The sequence below is a fragment of the Plecotus auritus genome (genome assembly GCF_963455305.1).
Source record: "Plecotus auritus genome assembly, chromosome: 6".
Classification (NCBI taxonomy): domain Eukaryota; kingdom Metazoa; phylum Chordata; class Mammalia; order Chiroptera; family Vespertilionidae; genus Plecotus; species Plecotus auritus.
Window position 1 is genome coordinate 162,946,902 of NC_137773.1, and position 23,882 is coordinate 162,970,783.

General features: G+C 36.6%; 1 protein-coding gene across 3 annotated transcripts in view; it reads left to right on the top strand.

The window, feature by feature from the left end:
* Window positions 1-23,882, top strand: part of RBMS3 (RNA binding motif single stranded interacting protein 3) — a gene marked incomplete at its 3' end in the record, with an annotated part of 1,264,947 nt that overhangs the window by 398,529 nt on the left and 842,536 nt on the right. The window lies entirely within an intron of this gene.

A 23,882-nucleotide genomic window follows, 5' to 3' on the forward strand; every position in this document is an offset into this window, starting at 1 on the left:
CCCACACCTGCCAACATTGTGATCTCAAACTTCTAGCCTGCAGACCTGGGAGACAATGTATTTCTTTTGTGTAAACCGTTCAGGCTGTGGTACTTGGTTATAGCAGCTCCTGGAAACGTAGAGCACAGGAATGTGGAATGAGAGAGAGGTCAAAAATAATGTATGCATCAAGGATATATGTTGATAGGTACAATTCTCTATAATATTAAAAGATCACGATTTCACATTTTGACAAGGCTGCCAAATTTGTTTCCACATTTTAAGGAATCATTTAATATATTGGAGACCCGGAGGAAGGAGTGAATTTCATTTTAGGTCAACATTGGTCCCTTTTGGCCCTGGCTGAGATGAACATTATCCCATCCTGTCCTTGGTTATTAATCCCTACAGACCTCTGCCATAGTGTTTCTTATTCTCTGCAAGTCCAGATCTCTGCCAGCAACTTTCCCTACTCTCTGGGCTGCTGGGAATAATTTATATTTTTTCAGTCCTCTTGGGGGTTATGGGTAACTCTTTAAAACATGAAAATATATGGACCTCATTTAACTGCTAGGGGCACAAAGCTTGGTCACATGAGAACTCTGGGAGACTGTTTCAGGCTATTGCCTAGATTCCACCTGGACTTCTACTCAACCACTTTATCACTGCATTTTATTTTTGGATTTAGGTTTTGGACCCTTTAGCCATACTGCTATTCTATATTTACTCGGTTGTGAACCTGTATGAGGCTTCTGGATTCTTTAAACTACCTTCTTTTTGGGGACTTGACAAAGCCAAGGTTTTTTTGATGGTACATTGACCAGTATGGCACTTTTTAGTTTTTCCACTGATTCACTTCTTTGTTCTATTTGAGGAACCTTTGACCCAACTGTGAGTAAATAATTTTTGTCTTACATGGTTAATCTAGAAAACTAATGCATATTTGTCCTGATCAAGGCTATTGAAATGCAAAAGTAAACAATTTGACTTTTTAATTCTTTGCATTATGTTGCTCATTCTTTCTCTCAGACATGGCCATAGAACATTATAGCAACCGACTTAATAGAGGGAAAGTTATTCAATGATAGGAAATACCCCACCCAACAATGAAACTGGTACTTTGATCCGTAAAGAAGGATGTTTGCAGTAATTTGAAAAAATCATACAGCAGAGGACAACCAAATTGTTAGATGAAATATTATATTTTAAAATTCTTAAAAGCATCAAATAGCTAAGACTATAGTAAGTAAATACTGAACCAAAATCTTTAAGAGGATAAGAACCCATATGGACTGGTCCAGTATACAAAGCTGCTTTGACCTAGGGGTATTTTTTAACCCCCAAAATTGTCTTGTCAAACTAAATAGTGTTTGGCAATCTCATGCTTCTGATTCATCAAGGATGGAGACACCAGAAAAGCCACTTCTACTTCAAGAAGGGACCCCAAAGGCTGTATACTTAGAGTCTAGGTAAACTCTAGCAATGAACTTGCAGCCTGGCTCTACATTATCTAGGCGACCCAGGAAATCGCTTCTGATTAAAGTTGTCCCAGACCAGTGAAACATCTACCTCCTTGCTGAAGCAAAACAAAATCCAACTGGATGATGAGTTTGCCATCATCTCATGACTCAAATTATTCCCATGGATAATTATGAAGTTTCAAGGTAATGGGATTTTTTTCCAAACCTGCCACAATTAAAAAAATTTATTTTCTTAGCACTTCTTATGCCCTTTAAACCTAAAAACACATCTCATTCTATCCTTTAAAATATATGTATCTGTGATAATTTCCTCTTGTTAATATTTTTTTTTATTCTATCCTATTCTTACTTGAATAACCTCCCAGCAGTTTAATACTAAGTCTCCTGATTACATCTCCATGTCTCATATATTTTCCTTCGTGTGTTTCACCTCTTGAGTATTGTAGTTAAGAGCAAGGGTTTGGAGCCAGACTCACTTTATTTGAATCAGTTATGCCTTTTCCTACAATTTAAACCAATAGGTGATTGTTTTCTTATCTGTAAATTAGAAATAATAATAAAATCTACCTTATAGAAGTATAGAGGATTAAGTGAGCTAATACATACAACATGTTTATAATGGTGCCTAGCACAGAGAAGCACTTTCCAAGGATAGCTCTTATTATTTCTCCCTTTTAAAATTATTTTCTGATGTAGCTATTTAACTTTATCATCCTGCCACTCCATTGAATTTTTAAAAATTATTTTTTAATCTTGGAGAACTTTTACATATTCCCTGATTTTTGTTTTATTTTTGTTGGATGTATATCATAAATTTCAAGAAGTATGCTGAATCCTCCCTCCCTGTGTGTTTGTGTGTGTGTGTGTGTGTGTGTGTGTGTGTGTGTTTAGCTCTCTTTAATTTCCTGTATTACTTGTTTACTTGGGGATCAATTTGATCTTTCCCCTTCATTATCTTAGACTTTCTCACATTGTTGTTGATCTTGCTTGCCTTTTCATAAATAAGAATTAAGGACAGGGTAGGTGTTGTGGTTATGGTCATTACTGAATATTTATATCCGTTTCACAATGGGTCTTTCCCATGTGTGGGGATTCTGACTGTATTGGTGAATAGGGCACCTAAGAGATCAGACTTAAACTATGGAAAAACATAATCCAAACAGAGTTAGAAGGCTTTATTTAAGGTATTGGCAACAATTCTAGAAATCACAGTTTCCTTAGAGAAGAACCTTTGCATTTTTCTCTTCATGGATTAGAGTTGAGTTGCCTGCTTTTATGTGGATGTCAGATGAAAGAAGGGTAACTGAATTATTATTCCATAGTGAGGTCTTTGTTTAATTCTCCTATCTTTATTTCAAATTTTTACTTAATTTTTTTCTATTCACTTTAAGCTATGGGGGTTTGATCAGCAGAGTGGCTAGTACTCTGCAGAACTGTTCCTGTTGGTAGGGATCAACAGGCTATAACCATACTTTGGTGAAGTTTTGTTGGAACACAACCACATCCATTCTTTTAGGTATTGTTGATGGCTGTTTTGTGGTCTGCAGGCCTAAAATATTTAGTGTCTGACCCTTAATGAAAAAGGGCTACAGGCTGGTCCCTGCTTCACTGTTTCACCTATTTTATAATTTTCCGAAATGTGTTAACATCTCTTGTCTGAAAATGATTTTCCTTTCTGTTCTCTTAATAAGGTGTTTTTTTTTCTTACGCATTTATACTTTTATCTCAGTGTCTTTCATGAGGTACGTGTATGTTTTCATCCTGTCATCTTGAACTAGAAACCTGTTTTCTTTCCCCTTAAATTCACTGAGTCCACAGAGTATATTATTTTTAATCATTTCTATCTTCTAATTCTATAGCCTTGATTTAAATCATATATTTCCTTCTTCCTATTTTTCTTATTTTTCAAACTTAATGGCCCTATTCTGTCTCTCTTTCTGCTTTCACTAACACTCCTTTTTTTTTTTTTGTCTTTCTCGCCTTTAGAGCCATGACTTTTCTTGATTAAAGATTAATTAGTTTCTAGATTTGTACACTTATTGTTGTCACATACTGGCCATTTGATGCATTCTAGCACATGTGCTATAACATTAGGAGAAAAGAAATTCAGCTTACTTATACTTTTATATCTGCTTATACCTTCTGGAGGACATAACTTACTATTTTTAAGATAACTCATTTAACCCCACTAAGCAGTCATATAGCTATTTGGGAAATAACCAGTTATTGGGAAAGAGTCAAATTTGTAGGTTTCTTTTTTTCTCATCAAGTAGATTTGTATGTATAAGATTCGCAGATAAGCTGAAGTTCTTTATCTGTTATAAAGAAATTGCTGGTTATTGGATGCATTCACTATTTAAAGTTTGAGGATTAATGGTAGATTTTAGTACTACCTCTCTGTCTCTCATTGCTATATCTGGATAACTAGGAGACCTGTATTCAATGCCTTCATATAATAGGAATGAGTAAAGATGAGTGAGACAGATGTTTGTAACATGCTTCTAGGATGTCAAAAGGTTGTTCTTTAGATTTAGTCATGTCTAAGAGACATTCTATCTATCTTGGTTCCCTACTTCATGCAGTTTGCTTATATAAATGGGAGTAGGGATCTTTTTCTCATCACTGTTCTTCAAGTCTGCTTGAGACAACAAGCCCACATTTTTTCAGAAATTCAAAACTCATGAATTCACTAATGCTTTGAGAGTAGAGCAGTTGCAATTCAGATAACAAGCTGTGAAGAATCCATGGTTGACTTGGAATGCATAAAACCAGAAATAAGCTTGATTTATGATAGCAATATCCAAATTTTAACCTAAAATTTATATAAATTAGTTATTTCTTATCATTAAAAATAGCCCCACACATCAGGGGCCATCAATTTGTAAGAGAATAAAATGAAAGTGAATGAGAAATAGGAAACCTGGTTTACCAGATATGTACTTGTTGTAATTTAGACTTGAAGTTTTATCAATGATTAAAGTCTTATGCCATCCCTCTACATCTTATAAGATGTACTCAACAATGTATTTTTCTATCTTAATTTGAACGACTTCAACTTTCTTTTCACTTGGAAAGATTATTGTGTGAGTCTGTTCACATACTGTATATGTGGGCAGATATAATTACCTCTAGTGCTAGGGAAACTAGAGGTTTAAGAAAGTTTTAATCATTTGGTCACCATGTAGATATTTACATAATTTAATCACACAAACTAATTAAATGTGAGGCCATTTGTAATACAGAAATCAAGTGATGACCATAGGTCATCAGATGTAGTAATTAGATATGCATGTATAATTGCATTAGTATCATATTAAGAAAAAAGCAAAATCAAGACAGGTCATTTCTTTGTTCCTAATTACTTTTTTATAGTTTTGAGTTGATTTATTGGCACCATTAGAAGCTGCACCAATGTGTGTGTATGTGCGCGAGTGTATCTGTGTGTGTTTTAATTGGGTTTAGTATATGTCAAGTCACAGTTTTCAAATGAAACTTTTTGATGTTTGTGGGAGAGTTAGTTAAGAAATTAATGAGAAGGCTAACCAAACAGCGTATTTTAACCCTGTGTGGAGCATACTCCTTTTTTATTCTACTATAGCTCAGAAAAGCAAGGACTTTTAATTTTCAATGTATTGCCCAGATTTTAGTGAAAAAAAGAAGTAAGCTTCTCAACAAATAATAATGTAAAACTTCTATTTTATGAATTTCCTTTATTAAAGGACACTTAGGTAAAAATAATTTGCAGCAAGTCCTTTTTGTGTCAAAAATAGATGTAACTACAATTAACATTAATACTAAGCTAAGACATTTGTTTTGTAAGATCGGGCAAAAACATCACAATTCTTTATTAATAGGAATCATTTGTTCTGTGCAAATATAAGGTGTAACTAGTGGCAATTTAGTGCTTATATCCTTTATAAAATCTAAAGAGAAGCAGTCCTTTTTTCTATTTAAAACACAACCCTTCTTTTAAACTTATTTAAGGATTTGCTTTGGTTGAATTTAGAGATTTTTGTGTTTGTTTGTTGTTTAATAATGTGTGAGAAGGAAAACAGCCAAAGGTAATGGAACTCTCAAGGAGACAGCAGACTTCAATAAGCTGGCGGAGTTCTGTAACAGTAGGAGACCATTATTAAACTGGTTTTCAGGGGCAAGGATGACACCTTCATTTTAAGCTTCCACATTAATAAGACAGAGCCTCTCTTTATCATGGAGATGGATTTGACTGGCAGGCATTTTATAACCAAACCTACATTATAGCAAAGCAGATTGTAAAGATTTTCTAAGCAATTTAGACAAATGATTTTTTTAAAGGCTGCAAAGAAAGTCAGAGATAGGTTTTGAAAGCAAGTATCTGCTTTGAATTACTGATTTAAAAAAAAACACAGAAATATATAACATTGGTAAAAACAAAGCAAGCCTGACACATCAGAACTTTAGACAAAAGTGAAGCATACAAGAATAGCCAAGAAGATTTAAGCAAAATTATAAAAAGTAAAGAGTAGTGAGTGAAAAATCTAACGAAGGTTAAAACATATTTTAAAACTACAGTATTTTAAATAATTTATACCTGTGCATGCATAGATGATGTATATAATGGAAGGTATAGAATATTGTTTCTAGGAATAGATCCAAATTTGTATGGAAATTTAATACATATTAAGGTTGCCTCTTAGATCACTGGGAAAGAAATTAAAAAAAAATTGTTTTGGTAAATGTCACTAGACATGTAGAGAAAGAATAAGCCGGACACCTACTTCAAACTTTATGCTAAAATAATTTTTATATATAAGTTAAACTATAAAATTCTAGAATAAAAATTAAATTATTATAATATAGGTAAAGTCTTTCTAAGAAAATTACAAAGTCAAGAATTCATAAAAGAATAAATTTACTAGGGTTAATTCACATGTATACATGCATATTTATTTGTATTTATATATGCAATTGACATTAGCAACTTGTAATGATTGGCTAGGTTCCTTGTCCGTATATTTTTATCAACTTTGAAATAAGGACTGCCAAATGCCATCTCTCTCCTTCATCTCTGAGATTACTCCTGACTCATTTGAGCCATTGAAAAGGATTGTAGAGGTACAGCTCCCCATCTTATCTCCTGGCAAGACTTGCTGGTTGCAGAAGGAGTTGTACTCTGAATTTTGTGATCAACCCCTGTTCTTTCTTATTTCCTTAAAAAAAAGAAAAAAAGATGTGCCTTGGGGTCTCTCTTCCTGAAGGACAACCTCATTTTAATTCCTGCTAAGTAATTAGAGAAGAAGTTTCCTTTTTTGGTTTTTGTTTTTTATTAAAGTAATTCTTTAAAGATCATAAAGACTAGAAACGAGATAAAGAACAAAGATGACAACTAGACAAGACCAAAAGAGTAAAGACAGAGTTGCAAAGATGGCATCTTTGCTGGGAAAGATCTTGAGAAAACTGTTGCTCTGCCTTACTGAATCCCAATGAAGAGGCAAACCCATATTTTGTGGGGACTGAACCTTATGCCATTTGTGGGGCCCTTTTTCAGAAAAATCTCTTTAAATTACTTACACAAAATTAATTAAAGGAGTGATTACTTATTTAGAGGGTCCTGTCCAAGGGAGGGGCCCCAAAGTTTGTGTTATTATTTTTAAGCTAAATTAAGCTCTGCTTCTATGCTAATTACTACCTGATGTACTGTACACCCTTCATCTGACACTTGACAATACTCTGCCTAATTTTTAAATTTTATTCTTCATGCCTAGAATTTAAATTCCAGGAAAGTATTTTTCAAAATGGCTTTCTTCTATTGTACCTTTTCCTTTTCTGTCCCCTGCTCTGCCATGCTCACCCTGAACCAAATATCTGTGCTCAGAGTGCATGCTCAATAGATATTTATGGAATAAGGTTTTAAATAAATAGTTAATGAATAACCATTTCCTCTGAAATGGGCCATTTCTTTTGAAATGGGTATATAAAAAATGATCCATAGAAGATGTTTTAAATGTAGTTCACAAATTGGATATGATTGCAATATTGGGACTCAACCCTAATTCAATAATTTATCTACACTAATAAAAGAGTAACATACAAATTGACCATACCTTTGTGACACTCACCAGCCAATCAGGAGTGAGTATGCAAATTAACCCAACAAAGATGGTGGGTTCTGGGCAGCATGGGAAGGCGGAAAGGTGGCTCTGGGCCGGAGTGAAGGCGGTGCTGGCAGCCAGGGGAAGGAAGGCCTATTCTTGCACGAATCTTCCTGCATTGGGCCTCTAGTTAATTAATAAGAAGTCGTATTATTTTTCAAAATGGGCTACTGGTTAATACTATCAACTAATGCCGAAGTTGTCCTTGAGGATAATGGAATTAATTAATTGATTAATTAATTGTGTAAGTATTCCTATACACAAACACTGTCTTCCTCTCTAGTTCAAGTAAGTGCCAAATTTATGTCATTATCTTTGCCATCAGTTTGATAATCAGTTGTTATATCATTACTGACCAATTTTCACACCGTTCTTTTGTCTCAGATGTAAATGTAGATGTGGGTTCACTTCTCTAGCTTTCCTCATCTGTCCTTGCTTTTTTCATTATTAAAGAATTATCCATGTAGGAAATTAAAAAGAAAGTAAAACTCACCATAGAATCACAACTCAAAAACACTCCACTGATTTGTAATTTTCATAACTATTAACAACATACTCCCTAATGACTACAGCACAGATGGGATAGGATGTTAGTTATGAAGGAGCTCCACCTAAATCCTTTCCTCCCACTCAAGAAGACATAATAAAAGGAAGTAAGGAAAAATGACATTGGGGCAACCTTGAACTAATCTTATTTTACATTTTTTTCAAGAAAATTATTAACAAATGTTGGTCTTTTTTGTTTTTTCCTGATAGTAAAACAAATTACTTGCAACACCATGATGTGATCTTTAACAAAAACAGAGAAATACAAAGTTGGAATTGTTACTTCTTTGCCACAAGCATGTTGGCAATTATTGTCTTTTTATTATCATTGCCCAACTAATTTCCATTAGCATTTAACACAGCACAAATGAAGGGAACCATAATGAGTATGAAAAGACTACAAAGGGGGACAGTGACCTTATGTTAATATGCATTCAGTTGTACAATTGGAGCACAGGAAACATTATCAGCAAGTTTCAAGGGATACTGTTATGGGCTCTGACTTCCGCTACCAACTTAGGAACTGCGGCTAGATTGACATTCTAAAGCTGTTACATCTAAATCAATCCAGTCCCAAGACCTCACTTGCCATATTTCTGATTAGAGACAGTGACTAAATGCTGTTTATTGACCAAATGAGGAATAAAAATTGGCTGATATATTCCAATTGCTTTCTGTTTTATGATTATAATGGTTATACATGGCCTAAGATCAAACAAAAATCAAACTAAAATGTGAGTGAAGAAAAATTAGTCATTAGAGGCAGATCTGAAGTGGAGCCGGAATGCAGTGAATGCACTGATGAGACCATAGAGAGTTAGTATTGGCACTCAGGGCATGAACTGTGGAGCCAGACTGCTTGGGTGTGAATTCTGGCTCCACCAATCACTGGCCATGTGACACTGGGCAAGTTTCTCAATCTCCACCTCCCTAAGCCTTCTTTTCTCATAGACTTACTATGAAGAGTAAATGAGTTAATGACTATAAAGTGCTTAGAATAATGTCTGGCATATAGTTTGTTGCTCTATAAGCTCTTATAACAATATTTTCAGATAAAATAGAGGAAAGGGGAATTTTAGAATGTTAATAAAATGATACAGGTTTCAAGTGTAGATTTCTATGATACATATCTATATCTTTCCCACCACCCAAGGTCAAATCATCTTCCATCACCTCATACGTTTCTGTTTTACTAATTGACATATAAATGTCCTCATGCTTGTTGTCACCATTCAACTGTAAATGAAGATCTACCTGAAAGAGCTATATATATATATATATATATATATATATATATATATCCATAAAATAAATATATATATTCAATCTACTGATGCCAACATTTCACTAGCTTAAGTGAAGCATAGAAAACTTAAATCCCTTTATCCTCCCCAATTTATTATATAACTAGAGGCTCAGTGCACGGATTTGTGCATTGGTGGGGTCCTTTGGCCTGGCCTGCACTCTGTCACAATCCAGGACTCCTCGGGTTATGTCGGAGAACCAGTTTCAGCCTGATCCCTGCAGCCAGGCCGAGGGACCCCACCAGTACACAAATCCGTGCACCAGGCTGGTTTCAGCCTGATCACCACAGGCCAGGCTGAGGGACCCCACCGGGCCTCTAGTAGGCATATAAGATCTTTGATTAATCTCTTCCTGCCTTTCCCCCACCCCTTTCCTACTGAGATTCATCAGTGTGTTCCATGTTTCCATGCCTGTGCGTTGAGTGTCTGCCCCTGGTGGTCATTGTGCATCATAGCTACCAGTTGAATGGTCAGACGGTCGCTTAGGCTTTTACCTATAATAATAGATATGCAAATCGACCGAACGGCCAAACAGCAGAAAGACCGTCTGGATAACCTTCCAGACAACCTTCTGGCTGAGGCAGCTGGGGCTGTGAAGGCCTACTCTTGCACGGATTTTGTGCATTGGGCATCAAGTATATATAGATTTTCTTAACAGCACAGTTGGAGGTGTGGCCTTGTTACCTCTGGGTGGTGGTGGAAGTCCTGACCCCACTTGGCCCCCCATGACATTGCCCCAGGAGGGAGCTGGAGCACCTTAATACTGCTGATGGGGGTAAAAGTCTATAATTCCCACATATACTGCAGGGGTAGCCTCATTACCACCTAGCTAAAATGAAAGTCTCAGCTTCTTACTCAGTCTTCTCAGATACCATCCTGGTGAAAGTGACTCATTAAAGCCTAGAGAGGGTGGAAATCTAGTGTCCCTGCTTAGTCTTTGCTGGTGAGGGTAGTGGTGGCCCATAGTTCTCTCTGTGGAGTTGGTAGGTGTAACATGGCTATTATTGAAAAGTTTTTGTTTTACTAGACTGTGTGTTTCCTGGTTCTTTGGACAGAGAGCAGATTGTTTTTCTGCAAGGGGCGGGGAGCGTGGGGTGGTGAATACCCATTGACATTTCTGAGTTTCTGGCTTATCACAAGTCTGGGATATATGAAGCAGAAGGTAAACCTAGAGAACTTACCATTTTGTTATTCCTTATGGCCTGAGATTCCTGGCTGGTTTGCCTTCTTCCCTCTGCTTTTCAAAATCTTATATTTGTTTTATATTTAACTAACTAGAGGCCCGGTGCACAAAATTCATTCATGGGGGTGTGTGTCCCTCAGCCCAGCCTGCACCCTCTCCAGTCTGGGACCCTCTCCAATCTAGAATCGGGCCTAAATGGGCAGCCGGACTCCCTCTCATAATCCAGTACTGCTGGCTCCCAACTGCTCGCCTGCCTGACTTCCTAATTGCCCCAACCGCTTCTGCCTGCCAGTCTGATCACCCCCTAAACACTCCCCTGCCAGCCTGATTGATGCCTCACTGCTCCCCTGTCAGCCTGATTACCCCTAACTGCCCTCCCCTGCAGGTCTGGTCACCCCTAACTACCCTCCCCTGCAGGTCTGGTCACCCCTAACTGCCCTCCCCTGCAGGCCTGGGTCCCCCCCAACTGCCCTTCCCTGCAGGCCCAGTCACCCCCAACTTCCCTTTTCTGCCAGCCTGGTCACCCCTAACTGCCCTCCCCTGCAGGCTTGATCGCCCCCAACTGCTCTCCCTTGCAGGCCTGGTCCCTCCCAACTGCCTTCCCCTGTTGGCCTGATCGCCCTCAACTGCCCTCCCCTGAAGGCCTGATTCCTCCCAACTGCCCTCCCCTACTGGCCATCTTGTGGTGGCCATCTTGTGTCCACATGGGGGCAGCCATCTTGTGTGTTGGAGTGATGGTCAATTTACATATTACTCTTTTATTAGATAGGATACTAGAGGCCCAGTGCATGAAATTCCTGAATATTAGCGGCTTCTGGCTGCCAGCTGGGGCCTCCCTTTGCTGGCTGCCAGCCGGAGCCTTCCTTCATTCCTCACCGCCCCCTGGTGGTCAGCCCACGTCATAGCAAGTGATCGAACTGTGGGTCGGTTGAACACCCGAGGGGAAACTTTGCATATTAGGCTTTTATATATATATATATAGATTAAAATTTTTGGTGAAAATAGTGAAACATATGTCTACTGCATCTTCCTGAAAAGAGAAGTTCACATTATTCAGTTTTTCATCAGCATTTAGAACTTCTCTCATGGGGGAACTGAACAGATTTTTTTCTATCAGGTTCACTGTCATTACTCTCTCCAATGGCACTAAAGATGGTTCTGATTTGTGTTGTTTGTTTTTTTTTTTTGTTTATCATGTTGGGTTCTGATTGTTGTAATAAAGTATAAGACTGTTCAATATGTTTTCAAGTAGATTGTCTCCTGTAATTTAAATTAAGAAATGCTTTACAATATTGATACACTTCAATTAGCATGTTGAGTCTATAAATTGTTATTCAATACAGAAAAGATATATAGAGGAACTACTGGGACAATTTAGTGAAAATGCAAACACAGCTTGAGTCTTAAATATTGATATAGATTCAATTGGTTCTATCATCATGCTCAATGAACAAGTTTATATTTTGGGACTAAATCTATAATATTCATATTAATTCTTTGTAATATTGTTTTAAAATGGTCTACTTTAAATCTCTTAAAAATAAGTGATCACCTTTTGATATTACAATACTTCACTCTCTTTTATCCAACAATTGAAATAATATAGAATAGGTTGATGCTACTCAAAACTTTTGTCCATAAACCACAGCATCAGCATCATAGGAAAATATATTAGAAGTGCAAATTTGTGGGCCCTAATTTCAATGTAATTAATCAAAATTCCTGTAGATGGGGCTCAGGAGTCTACATTTTTAACAATGCATAGGGTTAACACATGATTATTATGTACACCTTTGACAAGGTGGGTAGGAATTCTTTGGGCTCCAAAGTCTCATTGCCTATTCCAACTCAACCACATTTTATGTGAGTCACCATTATCACTAGCTGCCTCAATTTTCTTAGCTATAAAATAGGATAATAGAATATACCTTTGACAACTGTTTTGAAAATTAAATACCAAAGTAGTGTCCAACCCCTGCTTAACACTTGATAAAGATTAGCTATTATTATTAAAATGTATAGTATAATCAGAGTGAAAAATTAAACTTATATTGATTTTTTTTCTCTTTTGATAATTTCAATTAGGTTTTAATATTTACTGTTATATGTATATATCCTGACTCATTATCAGTTAAACTAGAATTCACATGTGGAAATATCTGACTTTTTACTTTAAGTCACTTGCTAAGATAATATATCTTTCTAGCCATGCAAATATGAGGCTATTGCATGTTATTTTTGTATTCTCTGGTATTGGATATTTTGATGCACAAAGCAACATGCATGGGGACATTAATGTGTGTACACACACACATACACACACACACACACACACACACACACACACACGTACTTTGGGCCATATCATATTTGCAGCAGACAATCCATGGAACCCAATCAATTTGGAGCACTAGGATTATCTTGTAACTGCTCCTTTACTCCTGTGGCTCCTGGGAATTGTCTATTTCCCATAAACCCCTGCCCAGATAATAGTTCTAGCACACCACATGGAATCCATCCTTCTTCCTAACCTCCTTTTTGCCCTCTAGGACCTCTGAACTTGAAATCTGCTCCCTCCTAACTTCCTGAAACACATACTCTACTATTCCACTGTAATAATGTCCCCATTGATCTGATCCCATATAGGAGCCTCGGAACTTGCCATGTGTATACCCACCTTCCCCTCATATTATCCCCTGCAGCATAGATTTGCTTCAAGGACAGATTTGGTGCAAATATGAGGTTTTAATATTTACTTCTATATGTATACTAGTGCCCCGGTGCACGAAATTCATGCACTCAGGGGGGTGGGGTCCCCCCAGCCTGGCCTGTGCCCTCCCACAGTGTGGGAGCCCCGTGATTGATCGCCCCAAAGAAGTAGGCCCTGCCCACCCATCCAGGGCTCCTCGATGGATTGCCCCAAAGAGGTAGGCCAGAGCTGGGGGGTCCCACCTCCACGGTGTGCGTGGGACTGTGAGAACCCTGGCGGAAACCACACGGAACAGCTGCCAGGACCCGTCCCCGCGCCACACATGCAGCGTCAAGCCCTGCCCACCTTGGTGATGGATTGTGACGGCGTGAGGGCGTGACGACCACCTATGCTTTTATTAGTATAGATATCCTGTCTCATCATCAGTCTAACCATTACTTTTAGGACAGGGAGAAGTGTACCTTAATCTCTTCATATGTTTTGCCATTGGTTGTTCATGTATCTCATAAAATAATTTTAAAAATTCTAAAATTTTGATAATGCTTTCATTTTGTGAATTATTTTTATGGGCACTCTTCTAAAAATATCACTGATTGAGCTCTTTCTTTACATGAGGCACTGTGCTTTGTATAATCTGACTCATTTAATTTCCATAATCACATAAGGTAGATACTGTTATCATCTCTTTTTCCAGAGCATACAAATGATGCCAGTAACTTCTCAAGATCGCATTGATAATACATGTTGGTGAGTGGTTTGTAACTCTGGTGGTCTGACTTCCAGAGCCCTCTTTCTCAGTCACCTTGTTTCATGACCTCTTATTTAATATTACCAAAGAGAGTACAATAAATCAGAGAAGCTAAGTAAACTTGGCCTAGGGTAACTAGCTTCAAAGTCTTTATTTTTTCATTATACCACAGGACCACTGTGCAAGTAAATGTTTGTTATGGAAATAAAGACTTGGGAGGACTTCTTCAATGGATTAATTTTTCCCCCCTCTGACTTCTGAGATCTCACCACAATAATGTAAATTGCTTGTTAAATAAATTAGATAAAGATACAGAGGAGAAGGGTAAAAGGCAGAGATGAGTAAATGAAGGTGGAAGAAGGCACCTTTCATTTTGAGATAGGTTATTTGTGATTTCTACCAATGTTTTGTTTCTTCACTTTAATTTTTAAATTAAATTTATTGAGGTGACATTGGTTAACAAGATTATATAGGTTTCAAGTGTAGTTTTATAGGATACATGATCTATATCTTGCCCACCACCCAAAATCAAGTCACCTTCCATATATGCCTCTATTTTACTAATTGACATATAAATGTTCTCATGCTTGTCAGCATTCAGTGGTAAATGAAGATATACCTGGAGCTTTACAACAGGTTTTATTTCTCCTTCCTTTTTTATATTAGAAGAAAACAAATAAAAACAAAAAGCCATTCCTGTGGTCATGGCAATTACCAAGCACTAAATCTAGCTTCAAATTCTATTTAAGTAATGGGACCAAAATAGATAGGAAAAACCTGTATATATCTAGGGAATAACAGAACCTTAATAATAAACAACTTTATAAAGTACAAATTGGGCTAGACAGGTTTGGTCACACTTTTCCAATTGAATCACCGAGTTAGTGAATGAAGAACAAAAGAAGTAAGTATAATGTATTTGGCACATGAGGAACACACAATTATTTCTCTCTGTACTTAAAGTTCAACCCAAGGAGGAAGAAGTTGAGGAAAACCCAGCCAAATGAGATATGGAGATTATTGATTTGACTGTGTGCTTAAATATATCACCATGGTTTTAACTTGACGTTTCCTGGTGGTCCATGAAATTAATCACCATTTTGAACGTTCATTCTAGTATGATAATGAATCCAACGTTCATTCTAGTATGATAATGAATCCATAGAGTATGCTGTTAGGGATGTCAAACATAAAATTGACTTGGCCTTCAAGATTTCTTGTAGTTACTACTCTGATTCTTGGAGTCTCTGCTAGTAGCCAGTGAGAAACACTCTCCCCAACCCCAACCCCTTCCATATTACTCACTGGGCTATCTTGCATTAAAATATTTTTTTTATTTTTCTTCGAAAACTAAAACAACCAACCAATAACTAAAAGAGCATACAAGAGAGGACCCTCAGAAATGGATGTATCGTAATTGAGAGGCCATGGTTTTATTTGGTCTGGCCTAGTAACTGAGGATTATTTTTTGCTCTCTTAATGCCTGATGCAATACAATATGGGTTCAATTGACTTTAGATGTCTTGTCGAAAACTGACAAGAAAGTTATTTTAGGTTATGTTAACAGGATGTAAGAGTTGATGTTTTAAATAATTATCCATTGTTTTAAATTTATTTTAAAACTATAAAATTATAGTTGCCATATAGTATTATATTAGTTTATATTATATTATATTAGTTTATATTATATTAGTTTCAGGTGTGCAACACAATATTTAGATATTTATATACTTTATGAAGTGATTACCTGATAGCCTAGTACCCACCTATTGCCATACATAGTTATCATATTATTGACTATACTCCCTATGCTGAACTTGGCATCACCATGACAGTTTTTATCACTGGTAGTTTGTACTTCTCAATCCCCTTCAAATTTTTTTCTGCTCATCCTCATACCCCCTCTTAAATAGCAACCATAAGTTTGTTCTCTGCATCTAAGTTTATTTCTGTGGGGTTTTTTAAATTTTTTTGTTAAGATTCCATAGATAAGTGAAATTATATGTTATTTGTCTTCTTCTGACATATTTCACTTAACATAGTACCCTGTAGGTCCATCCATGTTGTGGCAAATGGCAAGATTTCATTTTTTATGGCTGAGTAATATTGCATTGTATGTATATACCAGATCCTTTTTATTCATTTGTCTATTGATGGACATCTAGGTTGCTTCCATATATTGGCTATTGTAAATAATGCTGCAATGAAAATAGGAAAGCATATATCTTTTTGAATTAGTGTTTTTAATTTCTTTGGATAATAGTGGATGCAATTTTAATCCCAGATAATGCTATTTGTTTGGGTACAGATTAAACAGCTCGTTACTAAAGGTTTGTATTCTCATCAGACATAGACCTGCATCCAGGAACTCAGGGAAGAAACAGTTCTAGAAAACACGTATATCAAAATAATAACTTTGGAGATATAACACTAAATCTTTGTACTTTAATTTCCTATTCATATAAACATAAGTTTTACAATAGTTTTCAAATCTAAAGTATAACTCATTATTAAGTTCCCATCCTCTGATGACAGGTCAATCAGTGTTGATTAAAATAAGGACTGACAACACCTACATTGCCCCAATAAGCTACATTGCAATGAGGCAATCTACCTTTGTCTTAAACTTCATGATACTTGATGATCTGTTGGCTGTTTCCATTTACATGTTTTCGTTTTAACACAGAAAATTAATTAGATCTGCATTTTTTGTAATGTCCAATTTTTTTTATGTGATCCCCTGAATGCATTCACCATTTCCACTCTAACAAACATTCTGTGTAGCAGACTGATGAAACGATCTACCTTAAAATCCCAGTTCCACCATTTACTTTCTTTGTGAATTTGAGCTCCTCTTACAAGAGAGAAGAAGATAAAATAACAAAGTTAATAAATCCTGGAGGCATTCGGGTCCTTGATTGCAGTGGCACTCAAAACCATTTGTATGTCTTCCCTTCTGAAGTTATTGAGTTTTTCCTTGGAATCCATGAGCTAGTAATTCTCCTTCTCTTTTATATAATATAAGTCGTGTTTCTGGTGCCTACAATGACTCATATGAGTTATGTTTATTGATCAAAAAATATATTCATATTTGCCTGTGTCCCTGATTTCCCTTTTGCCTTTTTCTTATTATTTTGAAATTGTATATCATCTGTCACATAAGAGAAAAGATAGATGAGTTGAATTTCAAAGGTTCTTTAACATTCTTATATAATGTTCCCAAAAACCTTTAGACAAGACATCACACTCATGCAGCATGCAGCCTTATTACCATTCAAAAATAATCCTAGAAAATATTATAATAATCCTATACTTTATAAGGGTAAGTATAGAAAATTGGTCATAAGGGCAAAGGGAGCTGTACTACTTGCTATTTGGGGAAATATTAAAAAAGGATATATTGTCTCTTTGTACATGACACAAAGATTATGAAAATACCTAGTACAGCAAATATGACTTATCTTCATGAATAAGGGGTATATCTTAAACCGGCAATCATCCCTCAGATTTTGTAAGGATTAGACTTTTCAACTTGATAATTCTCAGATGGTTATTAGAAAGCATCTCTTAAGATCTTTGCTTTATGTTTTCTTTTTAAAAGATGTTGCCGAAACCTGTTTGGCTCAGTGGATAGAGCGTCGGCCTGCGGACTGAGGGGTCCCAGGTTCGATTCCGGTCAAGGGCACGTGCCTTGGTTGCGGGCACATCCCCAGTGGGAGGTGTGCAGGAGGCAGCTGATTGATGTTTCTCTCTCATCGATGTTTCTAGCTCTTTATCCCTCTCCCTTCCTCTCTGTAAAATATCAATAAAATATATTTAAAAAATTAGAAAAAAAAAGATGTTACCATCACTTAATAAAAGTCATTCAAAAAGAATTAGAAGATGCAGAAAATAGAAGAACTCATCAATGGGTATTGCTAATCAATCTAGGGTATAATTTACTAGACAGCAATAATTCTACATTATGACTTTCAAGAGCCCCTTCCTGCTTAAAAAATTTTATTTTAGGATACTGTTGGTGAAAACACAAATGTACTAACATTACATGATAATTTTTTGTGACCTAAAAATATAAAAGCATTTCGTAAGTCTCTAAAAGTATCACAGTTCCTTGGCACTGTACCTACTGTGCCTGGTAGATACATGGACCCTGAACATCAAATCACCTCATTCACTCTCAGCCATTTGTATATATTTAGATTAGATTATCACACAATTAGACACTATCTTAGATAATGGGGAGCAAAGCTCGGGAGGAATGAAATGTAGGGCAGGTAAGTTTTAATAGAAAGATAAAGACAAGTAGAACAAATATTCACAAAACCCAAATCCTGATCCCAGTGACCTCCCAGGTTATCAATAGAATCATATATGTTGGAAATGACTCCAGTCTTAATAGCTCTTACTGAAGAAATTACTTTTATTTCTATAAACTAAATACAGTAATTTGTGATAAAATGTCTATCAATTTGCTTCTTGCCTTACCTCAACAAAGGAAAATTATCCTCTATACAGTTGCACTTCCAAAAGAAAATTACTATTTTTGCCTTTTTCTGTTTGTCTCAACATACCTTTGTAATGAACTAACTTTATACACTTTTGGCTTGCAAATCTTTTAATCTAAGGAATGTCAAGCTTAATGGGTCAGCAGAGACTCATAAGCATAGTGCTTATTTCATTTGTGAAAAGTTAAAAGTCATAGTCCTTATTAAAAATTCTTACCTTTGTTTCTGCAGAAAACAATGCCATACATTAGAGGAATGTGTGTGGGTGTGTTTTAATTAAGTTTTAAACTGGTTTACCAAGATGCCTTTGAGGACTTCTTTGTGAAAATTGGACTAAGATTGATACACGTGTAAGTATATTATAGTTGAATACAATCAGAATTGTGTCACAGAATGAAGATTCTTTATTCTCTATAATAAAAACTCAAGTTTCCTATAATGCAAAGCATGTCCTTTGCTTTAAAATAAATAAATGAATATTCACTGACTTTTGGTATTTGGGGTTGTCATTAACATGATGGTAAAATTTCATGTTATTACTATCATTTTCCATGCTCACATATGTGGGATTTTGAAAACATGTGGTGTCTCTTTCTGTGGGTTATAGAAAGAGACGGTTTGGATGAATTACTTTTGTCTAGACAGACTCCTGCCTTTTGTTGTGTCATTCATCAGCCAAGGAGAATAGGGAATCGAATGGAAATGAGGGATACAGATGTTGCTAACACATAGACCACAGGATGATTTGAGCAGTATTAACATTCATAACCAGGTGCATATGAACTCTAATAACCAGGTAGTTTCTTAGCAATCTCAGCAAGTTTTATTTATAAAGAGACAAAAGGGACCCTATAAGATCCAGGCATAGTTGGTCATCAGGAGGACTGTAAAATGCTAGGGTTTAACATACACACAGTGTTTATGGGATGAGACTGCAGTGTTCCCCATTCCTGGAAAACAAAGGATCAACTTAAACCTTAAGTGAACTGCTTTGGATAAGCTTATCAAGGGCACACAGAAGCCCTTGTTGTCTGAGTGAGTGAGTTGGTGATGCATTGAAGCCGCCAGTCTTTTGTACAGTCAACCTGACTTTCATAAGAAGCAGAAAGTTTCACCTTGCCAACTTTTCCTTTCATTTCTCTTCCTGATCGGAGGCTTGTTTGAATGATCTTCACCCCAATGATCAGAATTATATAGAGATGCTTTCTTGCATATTGTCTCTGCTGGGATAAAAGCAGATGGAAACTTTGGCTTGCTTACTAGTAAATGAAAACTGCATACAGAGATTTACTCTCCAAACAAACACTTAGTGACTTATGCACTAATAGCACCCACATTTCTGATGCTGTTTTTGAGAATTCTGAAGGATTTATGACTTTCCTGCATTTCCCTCTCACCAGCTTAGACATACTTCAGGATTTTATCATCACTTTTGACAAAATACCTTGAGATGAAGGTTGTAGTAGAAACTGCTCTAAACACCAAATATTGGGTAATATCTGTTCAGAATGCTACAGGATATCCCAATTCAGCTGTCCCTCCAAAATTAAAAACCGAATCTTCGAAGTTCGGTGTTGTTTTTACATTTTGTGTGAGCAAATAAGAGAAAATGTCAGACCATTTCCCATCATTTTCCTAAATCACATTCTTTTTTTTTTTTTTACCAAATGAAGAATAAATTCCTCGTTTACGGTATCATTTTACTTTTCTTTCCATGACTCCTTTTTCCAAGCAAACAGATTTTGCAATTGGATGCCTACTAGCTGGGTGTTCACGAGCTGTGATGGATTACTTTTAATAGGTGCTATTTTCCTACTTCATTAACTGCTCCTTATCTGGTGATGTTTCTTTGGGCAAGTTAGAAAAGAAACAATGGCTTAGCCATTTACCCAAATAGGCAGTGACACTAAGTGTATTTTGAAAAAGTTGATTATGTACACACAAGGATGTGTTTATTTTGGGAGTTTGTGTGAGTAAGAGCTTGAGTTTGTGTGAGTGTGCTTGCTCCTTTCAACTTAAAACTCCCTCTCCCTCTGCCTGGCTGATTGCCATGGCCATGCCAGTCTCCATGGCAACTTTCTTAAGGATAAAAGAGCAGAAATGTGAGGAGGCCGCCTGCCCACAAACAAAGCTGCCACAGCCCTGCCAGAGGCCTGACTAAACAGAATTCCAGAACACTCCACATTCCATGAGAGTTATGCAGGTTACTGCAGTTGGCTCCTTTTAAAGGTACAGTGCCTCCGGTCCTAAGAGGAAAGTTCAAGAATGTCTTCTGACTGGTATTCCCACACATTGGAATGCAAATTCACAACCACGTGTCTCAACATCATTTTCCCCATCCTGTTCCCTTTGAATAATTTAAGTATTTTATATCTAGCATATATTTTTCAGTGATATTTGGAACTTTGCTTCCCAGAGACCATTATCTGGTACAGCATACTGAACACTCAGCCACATGCAGAAAATGTTGATTAAATGATGCTTTTAATAGGTTGTCCCAACCTGCTTTCATGAAAAGAATATACTTGTTTGCTTTTTAATGAGTCATAATGGATTTATGCAAAATTTCCCAAAAAACTGTGAAATTATTTGTTAAAAGGTATTGCTGTGGATTGAATGTTTGTGTTCCCCCAAATTCATATATTGAAATCCTAACCTCCAAAGATAATGGTAGTAGTAGATGGGGCCTTTGGAAGGTGCGTAGTCATGAGTGTGGAATCCTCATGAATGGGGATCAGTGCCTTATAAAAGAGGCTCCAGAAAACCCTCAGCATCTTCTACTATGTGAGGATCAACCCATGATTTTGTGCATCTGGGATCCTCAAAATAAATCCACTTTTCATCGCCAGTCACAATTCGATGCAAAAAAGACTTTCTTTCATGCCGTTGAAGCAACATTTTACCTGATGGCTTTTCGGTTTTCCATTTGTCTTTCATTCAGTTGATGTGGCACCCATTTTCCTTCCTTTAAAATTGCTTGTAAACAATCAGAAATTGTTTGCTGAGCAACTTTTAATCTTTCTGCAAGTTGTTTTTGAGTTTGACACGCATCTTCATCCAATAATGCTTGTAATAGTTGGTCTTCAAACTTTTTCGGTTGACCTGGACGTTCTTTGTCTTTCATATCAAAATCATCACTTTTAAAGCATTTAAACCAGTGTTAACAAGTATCTTGAGATGGAACATGTTCACCATAAGCTTCCCAAAGTATACGATAACTTTCAGCAACATTTTTCTTCAAAATAAAGTAATGAATTAAAACTTCCCGCAAATGCTCTTTTTTGGCACAAAATTCGACATTTGTAAGCATAAAAATATCTATGATGTAAATACCTGCAGAAAATTTGACATATGAAATTTTGAAGCTTGTTGTCAATACAACAAAATAGCATACATATCATATCGCATATATATCAACATATGTGTAACTCCATCTATTGAAAAAAATCCGCATTATTAACCAGTACACCTAGTATAAGCTATTTTTTCTGTAGTATTTAGTCTATGAACAAAGACAGATATATATATATACATAGTGTATATCATTAGTTCTCAACCAGGGCCGAATTTTCCCCCCATGAGAGACTCAACATAATCTGGAAACATTTTAGGTTGTCACAACTAGGGCCATGCTACTGGTATCTAGTGGGGAGGGCCCAGGAATAATCCTAAACATCCTACAATGCACAGAACAGCTCCCATAACAAAGGATTTCTGGCCCCAGTTGGCAATGGTGCCAAGGTTGAGAAACCCTGGTTTATATACATAGATGTGATATGTGTGTCTCGTGTGTGTATGTGTATACATACACACCATTCTTAAAATTCCTAAGGTGCAGCATGTTAGAATAGGAATACATTATGCTAAGGCATCTTCTATCTAAGTTGTTTCAGCTCAGTCTGCTCAGAATGGAACCAAGAATTCTCATATAACAATTGTCAATCTTGGGTCCACGGTTTAGATTTATCTGTGCAATTTGTTTAGCACTCCTATAACGGCGATTGTTTTCTTAAGACCGCAAAAGATTACTTCAGAATACCAGACCTACCCGGGGGATTGGAAACTGTGACTAGTTTACTCTGTCTTTAGGAATGATTTCTGCGCAACAAACTATAAATAATATACACAATCTTTTGACATTAACTATTAAGTCTTCCCCATTAGGAATTAGTAAGACGCTTAGTAAGTATGGCTAAGAGAAATATTTGTGATTCGCTGCATTGCGATTGCTCATTTCATCACCAATGCTCTGCTAATGCTCCCCAGAGTATTCATCTTATTTCCATCCAATGCTATTCAGCACAGTTTCCTTATGTAGGTTAAAAAAAAAACCACAAAAACAACTATGGGAAATTCTGAGTTTCTGGTTGTACAAATGCAAAGGTTACTTTTAAAGCCAAATCAAGGAAGCTTTATTGGGTTAGTGCCATGGTCGGCAAACTGCGGCTTGCGAGCCACATGCGGCTCTTCGGCCCCTTGAGTGTGGCTCTTCCACAAAATACCACGGCCTGGGCGAATCTATTTTGAAGAAGTGGCGTTAGAAGAAGTTTAAGTTTAAAAAATTTGGCTCTCAAAAGAAATTTCAATCGTTGTACTGTTGATATTTGGCTCTGTTGACGAATGAGTTTGCCGACCACTGGGTTAGTAGTGCTACTCAAGATGTGGTTACCTGAATTGGCGAAGCACCACAAGCATTTGATTACTGGTCTTTAGAGATTTAGTTCTAAAAATTGAAAGTAAGCTTTTAGAAACTTCCATAGCAATTTTAAACTGCACATCTCATCAGACAGTTGGGTGTTGTCAGATTCACATGTGGAGTCGCAAAGGGTCACTAGCTATGAGCTGGTCAGGGAGATCACATGAATTCACCTGGCAAGACCACATATTGCTCTGTAATAAATTAGAAGTTAAAAAAATAACTGACTTATTTTACCATTGATAATATGAGAAACAGCATCATGTCTACTATTTTTTTATTACCTAGAAATGCTTTCTTAATTTTATTCATGCATGGGTTGGTCCTGCTTATATCTGCAAATGTCTGCTTAACTTACCCCTGAGTTTTGTTCCAACGCTGAGATTAGTTGGTTACTCTCCAAGGAGTAGTGTATGGATATGGTGCAAGCTACAAAGGGTCTTCTCTTGGAGAGAAATGAACATGATAGGTATCAGTAAGGAGATACTAGAATTTGCTGCTGTAATCAACAACCCCCAAATCTCAGAGGCTTAAATCAACAAAGGTTTATTTCTGGTTCTTAGTACTGATTTCTTTGTAATCACTCAGGAACTCAGGAT